The 15,000-nt window shown below is 48.3% G+C and overlaps 2 non-coding genes across 2 annotated transcripts in view; both read right to left on the bottom strand.

Annotated features, from left to right (window-relative positions):
- The window catches only part of LOC122094613, a 3,409-nt gene extending 2,796 nt beyond the window's left edge, over nt 1–613 (bottom strand). The window contains exon 1 of the ribosomal RNA XR_006144926.1: nt 1–613. This exon is cut by the window's left edge and continues 2,796 nt beyond it. This is a non-coding gene — a ribosomal RNA (28S ribosomal RNA).
- A 233-nt stretch (nt 614–846) lies between these two features.
- On the bottom strand, nt 847–1,002 carry LOC122094476. Its single transcript, XR_006144792.1, has one exon. It is a non-coding gene; the product is annotated as a 5.8S ribosomal RNA (ribosomal RNA).
- Nucleotides 1,003–15,000: the final 13,998 nt, after the last annotated feature.

Raw genomic sequence — 15,000 nt, 5'->3', positions numbered from 1 at the left:
AGTTGCCAATAGGCACGCCATCGAGGCATACTCTGCCTACCATGATCACGGTGAAGACATCTCCTCAAGCATAACACGATAACCCGGGCTTGGGATGCCACCACAATCCACATCGATCCACGCCCCGAGTCGAGCGGTGGACTGACTATTAACCATTTTGCATCCGATCGAGACGCATCATCGGCTCCCATTTGCTTCCCTCCTGACAATTTCAAGCACTCTTTGACTCTCTTTTCAAAGTCCTTTTCATCTCTCCCTCACGGTACTTGTTCTCTATCTGTCTCTCGCCCATAAATAGCCTTGGACGAAATTTACCGCCCAATTGAGACAGCATTCCCAAACAACCGGACTCGTCGACAGTGCCTCGTGGTACGATAGGGTCCGAACATGATGGGGCTCTCACCCTCTTTGGCACCCCCTTCCAGGGGACTTGGGCCCAGTCCGCTACTGAGGATGCTTCTACAAACTACAATTCGAATGACAAAGCCCCCCGATTCTCAAGTTGGGCTCTTCCCAGTTCGCTCACCGTTACTAAGGGAATCCTTGTAAGTTTCTTGTCCTCCACTTATTGATATGCTTAAACTCAGTGGGTAGCCCGCCTGACCTGGAGTCACAGTCAAAATGCCATCGAATGGTAATCAGGATCACCAGAGCCCAATGGGAACATAACACGCACACGATGTCCAAACAATGGCAAAGTGGCTTGATCCACCACTCATCGTGACACTTGCCACATAAGAAGCCCTTAACTTTGGGCCAACCGCACCTCAAACAGAGACACGGCGGGCCAATCTTCGCTCCGCACCACCAACGCAAGGGGTAAAGGAGGTGGGGCAACATGACGCATGATGCCCAGGCAGGCGTGCCCTCAGCCCGATGGCCTAGGGTGCAACTTACGTTCAAAGACTCGATGGTTCACAGGATTCTATAATTCACACCAAGTATCACATTTTGCTATATTCTTCATTGATGCAAGAGCCAAGATATCCGTTGTCGAGAGTCGTTAAGATAAAGATTCGGATCTAGGATGATCACACCACACCAAAGGCGCAATGATGTCATGTCCTTTTCGTTGCGAGTTCCTTGGTGCTGACTGCGCTGGTGGTTGTGTTTGGGTCGAATGTTACGAACAATCACAGGCCGACCTTTTACAAGGGTCGAGAAGGAAGGAGCTCATGCTCCCACGCCCAACCTTGAACGAGCAATGCAACATGTTCACAAGTCTCGCTGGGCAGGTATCGACAATGATCCTTTCGCAGGTTCACCTACGAAAACCTTGTTAAGACTTCTCCTTCCTCTAAATGATAAGGTTCAGTGGACTTCTCGTGACGTCGATGGTAGCGAACCACCTATGTCGCCGTGATCCGAACACTTCACCGGACCATTCAATCGGTAGGAGCGATGGGCGGTGTGTACAAAGGGCAGGGACGTAGTCAACGCTAGCTGATGACTCGTGCTTACTAGGAATTTCTCGTTGAAGACCAACAATTGCAATGATCTATCCTTATCGTGATGGAATTTTTAAAAATTACCTGGGCCCGTCGGCCAAGGCTATAGTCTCGTTGAATACATCAGTGTAGCGCATGTGAGGCCCAGAACATCTAAGGGCATCACAGACCTGTTATTACCTCAAACTTCTGTGGCCTAAACGGCCATAGTCCCTCTAAGAAGCTGGCCGTGGAGGGTCACCTCCACATAGCTAGTTAGTAGGCTGTAGTCTCATTTGTTAATGGAATTAACCAGGCAAATCGCTCCACCAACTAAGAACGGCCATGCACCACCACCCGTAGAATCAAGAAAGAGCTCTCAGTCTGTCAATCCTTACTATATCTGGACCTGGTAAGTTTTCTCGTGTTGAGTCAAATTAGCCGCAGGCTCCACTCCTGGTGGTGCCGTACCGTCAATTCCTTTAAGTTTCAGCCTTGTAACCATACTCCCCCCGGAAGCCAAAAACTTTGATTTCTCATAAGGTGCCAGCGGAGTCTTGAAAGCAACATCTGTTGATCCCTGGTCGGCATTGTTTATGGTTGAGACTAGGATGGTATCTGATCGTCTTTGAGCCCCCAACTTTCGTTCTTGATTAATGAAAACATCCTTGGCAAATGCTTTCGCAGTGGTTCATCTTTCATAAATCCAAGAATTTCACCTCTGACTATGAAATACGAATGCCCCCGATTGTCCCTATTAATCATTACTCCGATCCCGAAGGCCATCACAATTAGACCGAAATCCTATGATGTTAACCCATGCTAATGTATCCAGAGCGTAGTGTCACGGCCTTAGACCTTTCTAAGCAACCGCACCGGAACTTAGTACTCCCACTAGTACTAAGTCAGCCTAACCACACTGCTTAAGGGATTTGGGAAGAGAAGAAGTGAACACAAGAGTGAGTTTGGGAAGAATGAACTTGTATTACACTAAAGAACTCTTGAGTACAAGGCTTGAGAACTCACTTACTTGGTGCCTTGGCTAAATGAGGGCACCTCTATTTATAGTCACTCCTAGTTACAATGAATGGCTAAGATATGTACATGTGTCTTACATCCAACGATTGGGGTGGAAACTAGAAGCTTCCCACCTCCTTAGTGGAGAACTCTAGAAACCTCCCTACATAATATTTCCTTATAAAATATCTAGAGTTTCACACTTTGGTAGAAATCACTAGAAACTAGGCCTTACTAAGCCCAATGGACTTAGTCCATGGGCTTAATGGGCTTGGCTTGTGGGCCTTCAGTGGGTGGTCTGTGAAACTCTCCCCCATCTAATTCGGTGACGTCCTCGTCGCATCTTCTTCATGGAACCTTTGTATGTGGTCTTAGAATTGCCATAAAGAGTCAACGGGTTCCCAGCTTGCCTCGCTCTCTGGTAGCTCCTTCCACTTGACTAAGTACTCCCTACTAGGTGGTACTCCTCGCCTTCGGATGACTCGATCCGTGATCATGTATTCAGCTTCCTTGCCGTAGGAAGTAGTGATTGCCATTGGTGATCTTGTTGAGGCTCCACGACTTGGGTCTTCCTTATCTCTATGGTATGGCTTTATTAGGCTTGCATGGAAGACTGGATGGATCTTGAGTTTAGGAGGTAGGCTCACCTCATAGGATACTTTGCCCACCTTTTTGGTTATCTTGAACGGGCCTTCATACCTGCGAACCAGCCCCTTATGTACCTGCCTTAGGGACTTGAATTGTTGGGGTAGAAGCTTCACAAGTACCAAGTCCCCGGTCTTGAAGTTTTCTGGTCGCCTCCCTTTGTCAGCCCATTTCTTCATCTTTTTGGTGGCCTTGTATAGGTATGACTTAGCCACATCTAGCTTTTCTTGCCACTCCTTGGCAACCTTAAATGCCGAAGGGATCTTCCCTATGTAACCGGTCATCACTGTGTTTGGTGTTAAGGGTTGTTGTCCCGTGGCAATTTCAAATGGACTTTGGTTCGTAGCCTCACTTCGTTGGAGGTTGTAAGAGAACTGAGCCATATCAAGCAACTTGGCCCAGTCATGTTGGTTAGCACTCACAAAGTGTCTCAAGTAAAGCTCCAATAAGCTATTAATACGCTTTGTTTGCCCATCGGTCTGTGGATGGAAGCTTGTTGAGAAGTGTAGCGACGATCCCAACAACTTGAATAGCTCTGTCCAGAACCTCCCTGTGAAGCGAGGGTCTTGATCACTTATTATGGATTGTGGCACCTCCCAATGTTTGAGGACATGCTTTAGAAATAGCCTTGCCACTTCTTCTGCCATACAATCCCTTGGTGTTGCCACGAATGTGCCATATTTTGAAAATCTGTCAACCACCACCATTATTGACCCACACCCTTCTGACTTGGGTAGGGCACTGATGAAGTCCATAGAGACACTCTCCCATAGTCTTTCTGGTATGGGAAGTGGCTCCAATAGTCCCCTGGGTGGTTGCTAATCCACCTTGTCTTGTTGGGATACAAGACAAGTTCTCACGTAGGCCTCTATGTCATCCCGCATCTGAGGCCAATGGTAAGCCGCTTCCAACAATGCCCACGTGCGCCTTTGTCCTGGGTGGCCAGCCCATTTAGTGTCGTGGCATTCGTGAATGAGGTTTCTCCATAGGTTACTCCACTTAGGCACATAGAGTCTCCTCTTCTTAGCGTAGAGCAAACCATTTTGCTCCCAAAATCTTCGTGTCTTGCCTTCCCGTGTAAGGGTAAGTAAGTTCTTAGCCATAGGATCATGTTGGAGGCCCTCTTTGATCAACTCTAGAAGTTCCCCCTCCGGTTGGCTAAGAGAAGCTAACTTTGCCTTTCTACTAAGTGCATCAGCCACCTCGTTGGCCTTACCCGGCCCGGCTTGTATTCAAAGATGAAGTCAAACTTTGCTAAGAAGTCTTGCCATCTAGCTTGCTTAGGACTCAACTTCTTTTGGGTTTGAAAGTAGCTAGTGGCAACATTATCTGTCTTCACCACAAACTGTGACCCAAGTAGGTAGTATCGCCATGTCCTTAGGCAATGCACCACCGCAGTCATCTCCTTCTCATGGACTGTGTAGCGCCGCTCTGTCTCGTTCAACTTACGGCTCTCATAGGCAATGGGGTGCCTTTCTTGCATCAACACCCACTGATAGCAAAGTTAGATGCATCTGTGTGCACCTCAAATGGCTTGCCATAGTCGGGTAGGGTAAGCACCAGTTCCCCCATGATAGCCTTCTTTAAGTCCTCAAAGTCCTCTTTGCATGAGTCCGACCATAACCATGGTCGGTTCTTCTTTAGTAAGTCTGTAAGTGGAGCTGCCCTTCTTGAGTAACCTTGAATGAACCGCCAATAATAGTTAACTAAGCCAAGGAAAGACCTTAGCCCAGTCACTTTAGTTGGTGCCTCCCATTCTTGGATAGCCCGCACCTTGCTCTCATCCATTTGTAAGGTTCCACCTCTAATCTTGTGACCAAGGAACATTACCTCCTCTTGTGCAAATGCACATTTCTCCTTCTTGACATAGAGCTGATTGTTCCTTAGTTCCTTAAAGATGATCTTCAAGTGCTGCACGTCCTCCTCCAATGTATTGCTATAGACAACGATGTCGTCCAAGTACACCACCACAAACTTGTCAAGGTAGGGATGGAAGATCTTGTTCATAAGGGTGCAAAATGTAGCCAGGGCATTCGTGAGTCCAAATGGCATCACCAAGAACTCATATGAGCCATATCGAGTCACGCACATTGTCTTGGGCTCATCACTTTCTGCGATGCGGACTTGGTAGTACCCCGATCGTAAGTCTAACTTGGTGAAGTACCTTGCCCCACCAAGTCTATCAAATAGATCTGCTATCAAAGGAATGGGATACTTATTCTTGATTGTTACCTTGTTCAATGCCCTATAGTCGATGCATAGTCAAAGCGATCCATCATGCTTCCGTTGAAAAAGAACCGGGGCACCGTAGGGAGCTTTAGAAGGGCGAATGAATCCCGCATCCAATAATTCCTTGAGTTGCTTCCTTAGCTCCTCCAACTCTAGTGGTGACATTCTATATGGTGCCATTGCTAGTGGATTGGCACCTAGCTCCAACTCAATGGCATGATCCACCTCCCTCCTAGGTGGAAGCCTCTTGGGCAACTCATTTGGCATCACATCCTTGAACTCTTCAAGGACCTTCTCGATTGGCTTGGGTAGCACCTTAGTTGGACCATCTTCTTTAGGCTCTAAGAGTGCTGCCAAGTATGTTGTCTCCCCCTTCTTAACTCCTTTCTAGAGCTGTATAGCCGAAAGAAGTTTTGGGCCATCCTTGGTCCCTTGTACAGTTGGGACCATGCATGGAGCTCCTTCCTCCATAATGCAAACCGTGCTGATAAATGGCATGGGTATGGCCTTAACCTTTTGTAAGAAATCCATGCCAAGCACCACTTGAAAATCATCCATGGGCACTATCGACAAGTCAACTGTGCCTTTCTATGTCCTGATGTTTAACTCGACCCCTCGAGAAACACCATGTATGGGATGGGCTTGGGAGTTGACGGCCTTAAGCCATCCTCCCTCCTTGATCCCTTTAAGTCCAAGTCTCTTCGCCTCTTCTGTTGAGATGAAGTTGTGCATAGCACCTGTGTCTATCATGGTATGAGTGGGCTTACCATTGATATGCACCTCCACGTACATTAGCCCTTTTTGTGAGGTTGTGGCCTTGATCTTTGTCTTAGCCTTGACGGCACTAAGTCGTTGTAGGGACCCCATATGAGCCTCATTGTCTTCTTTCTCCTCGAGTAGGGCATTGAGAGTCTTTCTCTTGGGGCAATCCCTAGCCCAATGGGGACCATCACATAAGAAACACTTATCCTTGGGTGTGAACTTGTCCCTTTTGTCTTGCTTGGGCCTACCCTCCTTGTTTGAAGATGGTTTACTACTACCTTCCTTGGGAGGGTATGTCTAAGGCCCCTTCTCTCCCCCACCTTTCCCATTAGTGCCCTTCTTGGGCTTAGAACTATCGTCTCTCTTAAACTCCACTAATAACTCTGCTGCTGTGATGGCTGAGGCAAGGTCCTGCATGCCTCGGCATTGTAGTTCTTATGCAGCCTAGCCTTGGAGGCCATCCATGAAGTTGTATAGGAGCTCCTCCTTGGTTATACTTGGGAATTCGAGCATTAGGGTAGAGAATTCCTTCACATAGTCCCGAATAGAACCTGTGTGTTTAAGCCTTTTTAGGCTCTTTCTAGCCAAGAAGGTGGCATTCTCGGGATAGAAGTGTTTCTTTAACTCAGTTTTGAAATCATCCCAAGTGTCTATGGTGCACATACTTCTCTCCATATTGGCATGCTTTCTACGCCACCATAGAGTTGCATCATCGGTGAGGTAGAGAGTAGCGGTCCGTACCTTTGATGCCTCATCATTAAGTGCCATTGCCTCGAAGTACCTCTCCATGTGCCATAAAAAGTTGTCGATTTCCCATGTATCTCTCTTCCCAAAGAATGGCTTGGGCTTTGGCACCTCCATCCTAGGCACTTCTCGTGAGGTAGTAGCTCCCCCGGCTACCGCCCTCTTACATAAAGCCTAATCCTCATGTACCTCAGCAACACAAGCTTCTATCTTGGCCAACGCCTCCCGCATTTGATCCTTGAAGGTGGAAATGCCCTCCCACACATGAGCATTAATGGATGCAAAATCCTCCTTTTGATCATATGCCATGGTGTTGAGAGTACTCAATAGGGACTCCTTGAGCTCTCCTTCGAGCTCCTCCCCACTTTGCTCTACAACATCAAGGTGTCCCTTCACCTCGCCCATTGCTAGCTCCACCCGAGCTAAGTGAGACTCCATAGCACAGCCAACATATACGGACTTGTCTTTGCTCCTCTTTTGCTTCCCAGTGTTGGGGTTTCCCTCCCTTCCACGGTTCTACTCACATGTTGCAACGTCGTGTGCCTCTAAAAGGGTAGACATAATGCTTATCCCACAAGCTTGGCTCCCTCAAAACCGAAGCTTTGATACCACAACTGTCATAGCCTTAGACCTTTCTAAGCAACCGCACTGGCACTTAGTACTCCCACTAGCACTAAGTCAGCCTAACCACACTCCTTAAGGGACTTGGGAAGAGAAGAAGTGAACACAAGAGTGAGTTTGGGAAGAATGAACTTGTATTACACTAAAGAACTCTTGAGTACAAGGCTTGAGACCTCACTTACTTGGTGCCTTGGCTAAATGAGGGCACCACTATTTATAGTGCCACCTCCTTAGTGGAGAACTTTAGAAACCTCCCTACATAATATTTTCGTATAAAATATCTAGAGTTCCACACTTTGGTAGAAATCTCTAGAAACTGGGCCTTACTAAGCCCAATGGCCTAAGTCCATGAGTTTAATGGGCTTGGCCTATGGGCCTTCAGTGGGCGGTCTATGACAGTAGGCTTGCTTTGAGCACTCTAATTTCTTCAAAGTAATGGCGCTGGAGGCACGACCAGGCCAATTAAGGCCAAGAGCGCATCGCCGACAGAAGGGATGAGATCATCGGTACACACCATGAGGCAAACCGATCGACCCATCCCAAAGTCCAACTATGAGCTTTTTAACTGCAACAACTTAAATATACGCTATTGGAGCTAGAATTACCGCGGCTGCTGGCACCAGACTTGCTTTCCAATGGATTCTCGTTAAGGGATTTAGATTGTACTCATTCCAACTACCAGACTCGAAGAGCCCGGTATTGTTATTTATTGTCACTACCTCCCCGTGTCAGGATCGGGTAATTTGCGCACCTGCTGCCTTCCTTGGATGTGGTAGCCGTTTCTAAGGCTCCCTCTCCAGAATCGAACCCTAATTCTCCGTCACCCGTCACCACCAAAGTAGGCCACTATCCTACCATCGAAAGTTGATAGGGAAGAAACTTGAATGATGCATCGTTGGCACAAAGGCCATGCGATCCGTCGAGTTATCATGAATCATCAGAGAAACGGGTAGAGCCCGCGTTGACCTTTTATCTAATAAATGCTTCCCTTCCAAAAGTTGGGGTTCGGTGCATGTATTAGCTCTGGAATTACTATGGTTATCCGAGTAGCAGATACCATCAAACAAACCATAACTGATTTAATGAGCCATTCGCAGTTTCACAGTCTGAATTAGTTCATACTTACACATACATGGCTTAATCTTTGAGACAAGCATATGACTACTGGCAGGATCAACCAGGAAACTTTCCTTCTCGACGCCAAAGCACTCCATGAACCACATCCCCAATTGTGCATTGGGTAATGCTGCTCCATACATTAATGGCAGTCTATCAATCTTGTGCAACGAGGCGCAACCAAAGGATTCAAGAGGACACACACACACATCCACCTTGCCCCACAAAATGTCCCGGATCCTAGAGCACAAATAGTGCACGTGCACCAGTGACACAAAGAAAGTGGACATATGCATCGTATGCCAAGCCACCTCACACCAACCACAAGGGCCGGCAAGAGGGATGAAATGAGAGTGAAGGGGCAGCATCTTTCCATCCAACTAGGTAAGCAACACAGGAACAATTTTCATGCTCTTAAAAAAGACACTTTTGCCGATCGCGACCCATTGAGGTATCTGTGCATAGTGGTTCAATACACAAGCAAAGAGCCCACAACCACAAGAAAAACAATAGCCACTCACGTGCAATGCGTCCACTACCGTCACAATCCACCACCAAACCTACTACAACGTAATAAGGATTTGGTAGAAGAAAAATCAATAGCCCCGCTATGCACGAAAATCTCAACAATCAATAGGGGTCGAGGGACTCAAGATCTATCTCCACCTACAAGCTTGCAGCCTATGTTCTCTAGAGACCCGCATTAATGTCGTATTATAACACTTGCGGCAAGAGCCATGCAAACACCTCCGCACCTAGGCACGACTTAGAAATGTGATTTTCCAAATAGCAAAGGCCACAAGACCGAGTATGAGAAAGCTCTCGCAAGCAACAAACCCACGATAATGTAAATTTTTTAAATGAACAAGTGGAGGGGGGAAGGGACATGTGATTTGTATCCACTTGCAAGCTTGCAACCTATGTTCATCAGAGACCCACGTTAATGCCGTATTATAACACTTCTGGAAGGTGGCATGCAAACATCTCCGCACCTAGGCACGACTTAGAGACGCATTTCTCCAAATACCATAAGGCCACAAAACCGAGCATGACAAAACTCTTGCAAGCAACAAACCCACAAGAATGCAATTTTCCTTTTAAAAACAAAAGTGTGGGGGGGGGGGGGGAAGGGGGAGGGACTAGTGATCTATCTCCACCTGCAAGCTTGCAAACCTATGATCTCCAGAGACCCACGTTAATGTCGCATTATAACACTTGCGGCAAGAGGCATGCAAACACCTCTGCACCCAGGCGCGACTTAGAAACGCATTTCTCCAAATACCATGAAGGCCACAAAACCAAGCATGAGAAAACTCTTGCAAGCAACAGACCCACGAGAATACAATTTTCTTTTTAAAAACAAAAGTTGGGGGGGGGGAGGGGGAGGGACTCGTGATCTGTCTCCACCTGCAAGCTTGCAACCTATGTTCTCCAGAGACCCACGTTAATGTCATATTATAACACTGGCTGTAAAAAATCCTTGGAAGCAACAAACCCACGATAGTGCAATTTAAAAAAAACAAAAAACAATGGGATGGGCGGAGGGACCAACCAAATATTTATTGTGCACATTGACTTGACCAATGATTCCGTCAAATGTAGACAACAACCCACCCCTTGCACCATGTCCTACAAATGACAACAAGCCAAAGAGCAAAGAGGGGTTGAAATGCGTGACTACGACCATGCTTGTAAAAAGTGGCACCAGCACAACTGCACATGGCAGGAAACAAAGCATGTCAAACTGCCATGGTGCCTAGAAGGGATTAATCAATGGGGCCAACGCGTCATTTCCACATTTTTCATATGCCATGACTCCTTTGGGCATGCTGTATAAAACTAGCAAAAGTGGCAATAGGCTGCGATGAGGGTGTAGGTGCAGTGTGCAGGCAGCCATGCAAACCACCAGCATGCATTGGCCGGCCAAGGTGCAAAAAAGGGGCTAATCATCCGGACTATCATGCCATGTTGTTGTCCTTCACATGCCATACAACTCTTGGGCATGTTGTGTGGCTATCGGCGTATGTGGCAGCAGCACTCCATGGTAGGCCACAACGCACATCAAAGGAAATCATCGGAACCAACGTGCCTTGATGGTGATTTTCACATGCCAAGCCTATCTTGGGCATCCCATGCGGCTATAGGGACATCTGGCAGTAGCTGTGGGGCATGGCAGCACAAGGCAGAAACCCTTGCGTACCTAACAACCTAGGGTGGCAGGCAATGGTGTGCGGCAGAGGGGCTGAACATCAGGACGCATTGGCCATTTACTTGTTTAAAAATGCCATGCCTCTCTGGAAATTACTGTGCAGCTACGGACACATGTATCAGCAATTGTGGGGGTATGGCAATAGTAGATAGGTAGCCATGGGCACCCAGCAGCACACGGTTGCAGGCAGTGGTGTGCAGCAGATGGGCTGACCATCTGGATAGATGAGCCATGTACATGTTTTCACATACATGCCAAGCCTTTGTCGGGCTTTCTTTGCAGCCACGAGTGTAGGGGCAGCAGCTGTCGAGGCATAGAGGTATATGTTAGGCAACCACGACGACCAAGCAACACGCAGTGGCAGGCGCAACGCACAGCAAGGGCCAAATCTTCGAAATCGATATACCGTGAAGGTGTTTTGCACAGACGATGCCACTCTTGGGCATGCTGTACGGTCACAAACACATGTGGCGGAAGATGTGGAGGCACTGCAGTGCAAGGCAGGCAGCCATGCGCGCCCAGCAGCACACAATATGGCAAGCAACTGTGTGTGACAGAGGGGATGACTGTTGGGATGGACGCGCCATGTACATATTTTCACAAGCCAGACCTTCCTTGGAAATGTTGTGCATTGACTGGAACATGTGGTAGAAGAAGTGGTAGGCATCCATGTGTGCCCAGCAGCCCATGATGGCAGGCAACGCTGTGTGGCAGAAGGGGGTGGCGTTGTGCGACAGAAGGGCTGACCATTCGTAAGCACGTGCACATTCGTTGGGCATGCTGTGCCATGACTGGCACACGTTACAGTAGTTGTGGGATCATGGCATGCAAGGCAGGCAGCCATGCGCACCTAGCCGCATGCAGTGGCATGCCTCGGTGCACACCAAGGGCCAAATCATCAAAACCCACATGCCATTTCACTTTTTTTCCCATGCCATGGGTCTTTTGGGTTTGCCTACCATGTCTGCTCATTGTCTACTACCCCTCTGTATGGCCTTTCAAAAACCACTTGGGGAGTGGCACCCCCTCCCTCAAGGTAGCTCTTATGCTCTTTGCCCCTTTCCAGAAGGAGACATGACCCCCCCCAAAAATATACTGGTCTATTTTTTGAGCTTCAAATATCCAAATCAAATGAAACTTGGTATGAAATTAAGGAAAAATCCAAATATTATTTTCATAAAAAAATCATAGTTTTCTGATAAATATTTATTTTTTTATTAAGTTTTTTAACTTTAAAAAACATATTAAATTCAAAAAACTATGAAAAATCCATTTTAATGTATTTTTTTGAAAACTAAATTTCGGATGCCTTCCAAAGTTTGATAGAATGTTCTAAAAAATTATTAGACCATTCCAACATATTTTAATTTTTTATGATTGAAACATTACGAAAAATACCAAAAAAAATGGAAATACGAGGTTTAAGTGAAAATGATTGTACTTTGGGTGCCAAATAGCCAATTGCAAAGCTTTTCTAACCCAAAGGGATGTTTTGCACAACATGATTTAAAGACCTAAACTATGTTGTGCGGGCATGGCCTTGGCGTGTGCAGCAGTCGGTGCCTCGTGTGCCGCCAAAGGCCGCAAAGGAGCCTCTGTTGCATGGCCCATGGGGACCACAGTAGCACCCATGTGTGTGCAGCTATGTGCACGGAGAACTGCAGACGTGGGCATGAAAGTGCAGCAATGCGTGCAACCTTGTGCGTGCCATGTGCTGAAATGCTTGTGGCATGTGTGGCCATGCCAGCCATCATATAGACACATGGGAGGCCATGCCAGCGACATTGCGCATGGTAGTGCAGCCACGGGTGATGCATAAGTGACCACGCAATGCAACCTTACGCCCAGTGGTGCAGCCGTGCTTGCAACCTCGTGCGTGGCACTTCCGACAAATCCTGAAACCAAGCACTTGGCGAGGCAGCGATGGACGTGGCACATGCCATGCATGCGACCTGGGGGGCGGTGAGGAGCAATGCACGCAACCTTGCGAGTGGTAGGGAAGCCAGGGACGCAGTATGTGCGGCCATGCTAGCAACCTTGCGCCCATTAGTGCAACTAAACGCGCGGCATGTGCGGCATGGAACGTAACCTTGGGCGCGGCTGTGCAACCAACTGCGTGTCATGTGCGCCATGCCTGTAAAATTTCACGCGGCATGTGCGGCCATGCACAAAACCATGTACGAGGCTTTTGCAGCATTGGTCGTAGCTATGTGCATGGAAGTGCGGCACGGGCAGCAGCCCAGCGTGCGCTGCTTGCACCATTGCCCATAGCCATGTGTGGCCGTGCCTACCACCTTGCATGTGGTTGTGCACCCTTTCTTGTAGCAATGCACGTTGTTACCTGCCACCTTACGCGTTGTGTGCATCCTTGCCCCCAGCCATGTGGGTGCGGTAGCCTGCACCCCTGCTTGCGATAGTGGAGCCTTACCCGCAACCATGCCCGAAGTTGCATGCAACCATGTGTGCGGTATTGCTGCCACACCCGCATCCATGTGCGCGGTAGCCTGCCTCGATGCTAGCAGCCTTATGCATGCTAGTGCAACCTTGCCCGCAGCGATGCCTACACCTTGTGCATCCATGCTAGCTGCCATCCGCGCGGTAGTGCAGCCATGCCTGCCACCACGCACGCACATTATGAGGCTCTGCGTGTGGTACTACTGCCTTGTGCACTGCCTGCATATGAACTTAGGCACCCTCAAGGGGGCACGCGTAGGCATTGTCATGGGCACGTATATGTGCACACTTGCGGCATTCAATAGCACAGTTAGGCGACACTTGGGCTACACTTGGGTGCACACGTAGTCACTCTCATTCAACACTTATGGGCACGTATAGGCACATTTAAGGTGACACTTGGGGCATTCAAGAGCATGCACAGGCACAGTGCACACTTAGGCAACAATTGTGGGCATGCATGGGCACAATTAGGCAACACTTGGGCCATTCATTGTGTACATGTAGTCAACACTTGGGGTGTTATGCGGCCATTCATTGTGTACACATGGGCACACATAGTCAACACTTGGGAGCACGAGAAGGCACCCACTTGGGCCATTCAAGAGCACATTGTCACTACTTTAGACCTTTCTAAGCAACCACGCCGGCAACTAGCACTTCCACTAGCGCTAAGTCAGCCTGACCACCCTCCTTAAGGGACTAGGGAAGAGAAGAAGTGAACACAAGAGTGAGTTTGAGAAGAATGAACTTGTATAGCACTAGAGAACTCTTGAGTACAAGGCTTGAGAACTCACTTGCTTGGTTGAACACTCTTGGTTGGTCCTTGGTGAGTGCCTTTGCCAAATAAGGCAACACCTACCCTGGCAAGGAGTAACGCCTACTGAGGTTCTTGTTGTAGTCACATAACTTGAGCCTCCTACAACATCGTCTGGTTGTCTCCGTTCTCTTGTTTGCATCTTCCTCTTTCTTGGCATGGATGGCTTGCTCCCAAATTCTCCTTGTCTTGCCCTCCCGTCCAAGGGCAAGTAAGCACCTAGCCCTTGGATGGTGTTGGAGAACTTCTTTAGTCCTAAGGTTCATCTCAACCCCTTGAGCAACATTACGTATGGGGCATTCTTTGGATTTGATAGCCTTAGGACGCCCTTGGCCCGAGTTCCTTTGCCTCCTCCGTCAAGGCAAGGTTGTGTGTGGCTCCTGTATCTACCTTCGCCTGTGCGGGCTTCCCATTGATGCATACTTTTGCACACATCAACCCCTTTTGAGAGTTAAGGGCCTTGACCCCTATCTCGGCCCTGGTGGCACCACGCTGCATTGGGGACCCCATGCAAGGTGGCTCTTCCTCTTGGCCCTCTTCCTCCAATAGGGCACTAAGAGCTTTCCTCCGGGGGTAATCCCTAAACCAATGTAGTTCATCACATAGGAATCACTTGTCTCTAGTCTTGAGCCGATTCACCTTATCACACTTGTGCCTTAGTGCCTCTCCTTTAGACATGTCATGAGAGGTAGTGGCTTCCCTCGCCGCAGTGCTCCTACTCTTTCCATACTTCTTCTCCAATACGAGCTTCCACCTTATCCAACTCCTTTGCATACTTGAGTTGTGGGTGGCAACCATCTCCTCTTGGTTACTTACTATGGTGTTGAGAGCACCTTGTAAGGACCCCTTGAGCTCCCCCATCTGGCCATCGAGCTCCTCCCGACTTTTCCACATTGCCTTTGAGCTCCTCCCCACTTTGCTCCACGACATTCAGGCACCACTTTGCCTCGGCCAATATT

This window comes from Macadamia integrifolia, chromosome 11 (assembly GCF_013358625.1).
Source record: "Macadamia integrifolia cultivar HAES 741 chromosome 11, SCU_Mint_v3, whole genome shotgun sequence".
Taxonomy (NCBI): domain Eukaryota; kingdom Viridiplantae; phylum Streptophyta; class Magnoliopsida; order Proteales; family Proteaceae; genus Macadamia; species Macadamia integrifolia.
Note: the sequence above shows the minus strand (reverse complement) of the source record. Positions and strands in the feature narration are given on the sequence as shown.